The sequence below is a fragment of the Leopardus geoffroyi genome, chromosome D3 (genome assembly GCF_018350155.1).
Source record: "Leopardus geoffroyi isolate Oge1 chromosome D3, O.geoffroyi_Oge1_pat1.0, whole genome shotgun sequence".
Classification (NCBI taxonomy): Eukaryota; Metazoa; Chordata; class Mammalia; order Carnivora; family Felidae; genus Leopardus; species Leopardus geoffroyi.
The window spans coordinates 35,537,564-35,544,728 of NC_059339.1; positions in this window are offsets into that span (position 1 = coordinate 35,537,564).

The following is a 7,165-nucleotide window of genomic DNA, read 5'->3' on the forward strand; positions in this document are numbered from 1 at the left end:
CCCCTTGTTAGTTCTGCAGGTCTGGACAAGTTCCTCATCTCCTCGATGCTCAAATGGATGAAATAATACTACCAGCGATCAGAGCTTTCTCTGAATCCTGGGTAGAGTTGGGAAAAACAAATCTCTCTACCTGGGGGAAATACTCAGATGGGATTTCTGAATGTGTTTGGATGATGAAAGGGAATTTAATAAATAATCGTAGTCAAGTTGAGAATACATTTTTTAAGACCGAGAATAATTAGAATATACACACAAATCAGTGACTGTTATAGGAATGCAAATGAGAAACTATGAGGCTTCAAATAATGCAGGCTGGAGAGAAGAGTCAGTTCAATGGGACTTGAATATCAATTGGATACAGAGGATGGAAAAGGGAGAGGTCTAGGGTCACTTTCAAGTTTCAGATTCGAGAAATTCGGGAGACAGTGGTTCTTTCACTGACATACAGAATACAGGAGGACAGGTTAGAGGTGCTGGCTCGCAAATAGAAGGTGATACCAGTTTTAAATTAGCATCAGTTGAATTCGAGGGGTCTGTGGCAGACCAGGGTGGAGATGTCAGTAGGTAGCCTGGTTCACGCATCTGCGGCTGGTCTAGCCCAGACCTACAGACTTGGAAGCCATTAGCATCCACGTGGGGGTTGGAGCCATTGGCACGGGTGAGCGTATACACTGAAAAGCGGGCTGAGGATGGAACCCTGGGATATTTGTGCGGATGCTTTCAGCTGTTAGTAAAATCCCAATTCAAAGTGGTATAAACCGCTATCATCTTACATGGCAAGATGACACAGTTAACTCAGTGGCTCTAAAACATGGATTCTCGGGGCGCCTGGGTGGCTCAGTCGGTTAAGCGTCCGACTTCGGCTCAGGTCATGATCTCGCTGTCCGTGAGTTCCAGCCCTGCGTCGGGCTCCGTGCTGACCGCTCAGAGCCTGGAGCCTGTTTCAGATTCTGTGTCTCCCTCTCTCTCTGACCCTCCCCCGTTCATGTTCTGTCTCTCTCTGTCTCAAAAATAAATAAACGTTAAAAAAAATATATATATATATAAAAATAAAAAATTAAAAAATCATGGATTCTTTCCATCTGTCTCATCTGCCTTCTTTCTCCGATATCTTGACTGGCCTTTAGGGAGAATTTCGTTATGGGTCCAAGATGGCCACCACCAGTTCCCAGCATCCCTGAGGACGACCAATTGCAGAGGCACCAGAAAATCGGTGTATGGGTCTCTTTTTAAGAATAAAAGCCTTTCTAGACTTGAACTTCATGGATTTGAACTCGTTTGTTGGCCTTAGTCCCATGCCCATCCCACTCACTAGGCAAAGGGATGGAGTTACGGTGGGTGTGCACCAGTTAAGATTCACCCCCATGGCTGCTCCTGGAAGCACGTGGTCATTTGATGCCTGGACAAAATGAAAGAAGTGAAGAAATGACTGTTGGATAGAGGCCCCAAACCTGCCACTCCCTGGGAGTAGAATACCTTTAGCTGAGGAATATGCTCAGAAGTATTCTGAGGACACTGATGTTAAGGGCCACAGAAGCCAAGAAAGAATTCTGGAAAGGTAACAGGATAATAATAATAATTAAAAATTAACCGGCGAAATTGGAATACGATGTGTAGTTTAGTTAATGGTGTCGTGCTAATGTCAAAGTCCCGGTTTTGATAATTGTGCTATAGTTACAGAAGATGCTATCATCAGGGGAAACCAGGGAAAGGGTACGTAATGACTCAGTGCTATTTTCACAATTTTCTGTCAGTCTAAAATTATTAAAAAATAAAGGCTTTATTTTTATTTTTTTTAAAGTTTATCGATTTGTTTTGAGACAGGCAGAGACAGTGTGAGTGGGGGCAGGACAGAGAGAGAGCGAGACAGAGAATCCCAAGCAGAGAATTCCCAGAGAATCCCAAGAGTTCGATGCCAGGCTCGAACTCACGAAACTGGGAGCTCATGACCTGAGCCAAAACTACGAGTCTGACGCTCAACCCACTGAGTCACCCAGGTGGCCCCAAAATAAAAGGTTTTAAAAAGCTGCAACAGGGGTTCGGATTCTGTGTCTCCCTCTCTCTCTGCCCCTCCCCCGCTCATGCTCGGTCTCTCTTGCTCTCAAAAATAAATAAAACACTAAAAAAAATTTTTTTTTTTTTTTAAATAAAGCTACCACAGGGGTGCCTGGGTGGCTCAGTCTTGTTAAGTACCCTACGCTTGGTTTTGGCTCAGGTCATGATCTCACAGTTTTGTGAGTTCGAGCCTTGTGTCGGGATTCTCTGTCTCCCTCTCTTTCCGCCCTATCCCCACTAGCACTGTCTCTGCCTCTCTCAAAATAAATAAACTCAAAAAAAAAAAAAGTTACAACAGTAATACTAGTTGCAGGGCCAGGAAATTTACGGATACGCACTCACGTACTCCTCATAACAACCCTCTGAGGTCGCTAGTACCTCATAAATCCCCATTTCTCAGATGAGGAAACTGAGGCACACAGAAGCTAAGCGATCTGCTAAAAGATTGCCAGCTGGCAGGCAAGGCAGTCTGGCCAAAATTCAAACCCACCCAACCCAGTTTTGGAGACACGTTCCTCACCACCATGCCACACTGTTGCTCGGGAGGCGGTCCCACTGTCAGAGCGACCTAGAAACTGTGTTACATCACGGGGTCCCAACCCAAGAGGCTCTCAGTGCTCAGTGCTATAGAGACATCCGCCATGTTGAGGGCTGTCCACCGGGTTTAGTACAAGCGGGTTGTTGGTGACGTTTGGTGGAGAGCTGTGTGGTAGTGACCTGTGAGGTGAACCCGAGACGTCAGAGCAGAGAGAGCGAAGGTGACGGGGTCCCACAAGAGGAGCTGGAGAGGTGAGGGCTCTGGCTGGGGCCAGGGGAGCGCTGCCCCAACAGGCAGATCTGAACTGACTTAGGTCCAGGGGACACACTAGCCGCAAGGGAAGGCTGGAACCCACAGGAAAAGAGGACACTGGGTGGTGGACGGGACTCGCCTTCTGTGCACACCCAGGAAACACACCTCCCTAGAGCCTGGGGTTCTGTGTGGAAGGAGGAAGCCCTCCGAGGGGAGGACTGCCCGACGTGGCCGAGAGGCACCTCTGTCGCAGCCTGGCTGAAGTCAGACAGCCCAGTGCCAACTGGGCCCGGGTTGTCTCTGCTCTCGTTTTCTTTCTAAACCTTTTCCGGCCTTACTTTCACGACGCCCCTCCAGATAGCTAAGTGCCTTCCCGCTCGCAGCTTAGTTCAAGGCAAGATCTAATACCCAGTTCTTTGCACTTGTCGAATGCAGACTACACGAGTTTGGATGGAAATCCAAACTAGCAAGTTTCGTGTATTAAAACTGTGCTTTGAATTATGGAATGAACAGCTGTTTCTCGGGAGTTAAAGGGCATCCCAACAATTTAGGGTAGAGATCCTTAATGGGTTGAGGGCCCCTGACCTAACAGTGGGCTTAACGAGCTGACCGGAAGGGGAAAACTGAGGAGGCTGGAGGGCTGAGACGCGCGGAGACCAGTCTTCCCAGGGGAGCTTCAGAACTAGCATCCTTATCGGTCTTCAAAAACCAAAACCAAAACCAAAACCCACATTCTCCTCTGATACAATGAAATGTACTTGAGTCATAAGCATTTATTGAACTGTTTTTGGACCAGCATCAGAAAGATGTGATTTTTTTTTTTTTTTTTCCTTAAAGAAATCTGGTCAGGGGTGCCTGGGTGGCTTAGTCGGTTAAGCGTCCGACTTCAGTTCAGGTCACGATCTCGCGGTCCGTGAGTTCGAGCCCGGTGTCGGGCTCTGGGCTGATGGCTCAGAGCCTGGAGCCTGCTTCCGGTTCTGTGTCTCCCTCTCTCTCTGCCCCTCCCCCGTTCATGCTCTGTCTCTGTCTCAAAAATAAATAAACGTTAAAAAAAAAAATCTTTAAATAAAAAAAATTAAAAAAAAAAAAAAGAAATCTGGTCAAATCTAGGGATTCTACTACTAACTCTTGCCCACTAAGATTTAAACACCCAGGCCCTGCACTCCGTCAGGGGAGGGATGCAGCTCTCACGGCTTTTGGGAGCACCTGCTGTCTTTGCTGGGTGTGCACCGTGAGGAACCTTCCACCCCCCTGGACATGGGCGTTGAGTGGTTTTCGCCAATGGCAGATGAACCGGGGCCGTCTACCCTCTCGGTTTGTCCAACGGTTGATTTAAGCCAAAGGAACAGAGCTGGCTGCTCTACAAATGGATCCGAGTCATCAGCTTACCCTCGCTAAAAACACGAAGGCAGCTTTTCAGAACTCTTGTCAGTAGCAATTGTAAACTTACTGGAATGAGATATGCTTTATATGCGTGCAGACAGTTCAACTACATTTCCAGTAATTACCTTCTATCATGAGAACAGGCTTGATCAAACATTTACAAGGAGCGGCCAAGGAGCTATTGGAATCGCCAGCAGGGCTATGTCATCTTTTTCCAGAACTTCCCCTGGGTTTCCGAATATACTGCCTGGCCACCAGGCCACAGTCGGCTCATTCTTGAGGGCCGGGGAGGAATACGCCCTTACCTCCCCACACCTTCCTCCACACTGACCCCGGCTTCTCTCTCCTCTGCTTCCCTAGGAGTCTGTTCGTTGTTTAACGGTGGAGGCTCTGCCCTGAACTCCAGCTAGTCGTCTGTCTCTTGAACTCAAGGGTGAGGACTGTCCCATCCCCCAGACCACCCAAGCACAGGGCCACACATGTGGCAACCACGCAATGCATTTCAACTCTGCTGGTGACACCATTGCAACTAAGTAACAGGCCACGTATCATATCCTGACCACCCTGCACTGCAATTTGTGGGTCCAGTTACAACACTCAGATGATAAATAATCCATTCAAGTACTTTTGCTTTCTCTCTCCCCCATAATGCAAGTCACTCTTGGGGGAAAAAAAACCCAAACAAACTAACGTGAGGTATTCTGTTTTATAGCTAGAGGCAAGCTGGGCTAGCTCTTGTTAAGTCATCAACTAATACTACCCCTCAATTTTAATATTCAAATTTAAACCATTAAACAAAACCACCTGCCAGTGTGAAAGCAGCACGAGGGAGGAGGCAGAAAAAAGGAAGTGATGAGGATTTTCACACACAGAATAACCGCGTCGTTCCCCTGCTGCATTCGAAGTAATTCACTCACTGTCAATTCTCCACGAAGCAGGCAAAATCCGACCCTGTTTAATACCTAGTCCGCAGACTAGAAGGAGGATTTCGTGGCCTTACCAAAATCTACAGATCTTGGGGCTGTAGGTGATTTTTATTTGGCCTTTTGTGACTTTATTCTTTTCCGTCTACATGGACCACTGAAAATTCATTTTACACCAGTCTCTCTATTCATCTCGGGTTCTGAGACTCGAAGGAGCGCTCACCTAGGACAATGAGCTATAAAAACATAATGCATTATTTATAGATGTCTTTTAAAAGGAAAGTTCCCTTTAAAAATCACGAAAGGGGTGCCTGGGTGGCTCAGTCGGTTAAGCGTCTGACTTTGGCTGAGGTCATGATGTCGCGGTTCGTGGGTTCGAGCCCCATGTCAGGCTCTGTGCTAACAGCTCGGAGCCTGGAGCCTGCTTCATATTCTGTGTCTCCCTCCCTCTCTGCCCCTCTCCCACTCACACTCTGTCTCTCTCTCAAAAATAAATAAACATTAAAAAAAAAAATAGAAAAAAACATCAAGAGATACTGAGTTTCAGTTTCTCACATGATGGACCATCATGTGGGCAAGACTGGCCCCTAGTTAAGAGATCTGCTCACAAAATTGACATTGAATAACCAACCCTTAAAAAATTGTGGAGCATTATAGTATAGGACACTTCTAGAAGTCCTAGTCTAAAATCCTTCTTATTAGAGAAAAGCCTTAAAAGCATACTGAAAAACGAGAGAAAATTTAATGAAAGGCAAGAGCTACCAACCACACTGAGACACCTTGCGAAGTCCTGCCTTTAACCTCCAAACTATCTTAGTGAACAAGAAGGGCGCTTTTGTGGGTATGTAACAGCAGACAGGCACGGATGCGGGAGCTAAGATTTAGTTGTAAACATAATAGGCCACAGATCACTGAAGAAGCCACAAATGCCCGTGGCAAACACATTTTTTTTCTCTTAAACTCATCTTTGAGCACGTTTCCTGAGACCCCTCCCAAGTACTGTGTCCTCCTCTAGTGGCCAGGAAAACATGGGAACCAGGCATTTTTTTTTTTTTATTTTTTTTTTTAATGTTTATTTATTTTTGAGACAGAGAGAGACAGAGCATGAACGGGGAAGGGACAGAGAGAGAGGGAGACACAGAATCAGAAGCAGGCTCCAGGCTCTGGGCCATCAGCCCAGAGCCCGACGCGGGGCTCGAACTCACGGACCGCGAGATCGTGACCTGAGCCGAAGTCGGACGCTCAACCGACTGAGCCACCCAGGTGCCCCGGAACCAGGCATTTTTAAACCGAGGGATTCAATACAGGGAACTAGCCACGTGGTTGTTAAGATGCTAATTCGGCAAAGGAGCTCTCCGGTAACCCCGTGACACACGACTGAAGGAAGCAGCCACTGCTGCCAGGGATGGGGGCAGCGGGAAGGAAGAGGGGATGTCACTTAAACTTTGAAGGTCAGAGGAAGGGTCCCCACAAGCCTGGCCTGAGCTTCTGAGGAGGGCGCTGCCTGCCCAGCAGGTGCGGACGCAGAACTGGGGCAGGACCCGCTGGCCAGACATCTGAGGAGGGAGTGAGCAGGTGCTGGGATGGTCGGGACTGGGGCTCCGCAAACAAGATGCCAGAAAGCTGCCGTGTGGTACAGGGAGCAGGCAGCCAGAAGGCGCAGCGTGGGCTATGCTAGCCGGGGGCTGACGGGATGGGAAAACGGCAAGCAAATCCCTCTTTTCTCCTCCCAGTCCCCTCAGGTCTCTCCCATCAGCCGGTGGGACACAGGAGAGCTTTCCCAATGGGGAGATCGGAGCTAATTTAGGTCCAGGGGACACGCTAGTCGCAAGGGACAGCTGGAACTCACAGGAGAGGGGACACTGGAGGAAGAGGAGGGTCTGGCGAACGGTCCTTTAGAGCCCCAGCCCCACATCACGGAGCAGAGACACAGGGAAGGCGGTGCAGTAACAGGTAACTAATCTGCACAATCCAGGACTGACTGTTGGATGGTAAAAGGTACAAACGTTAACAA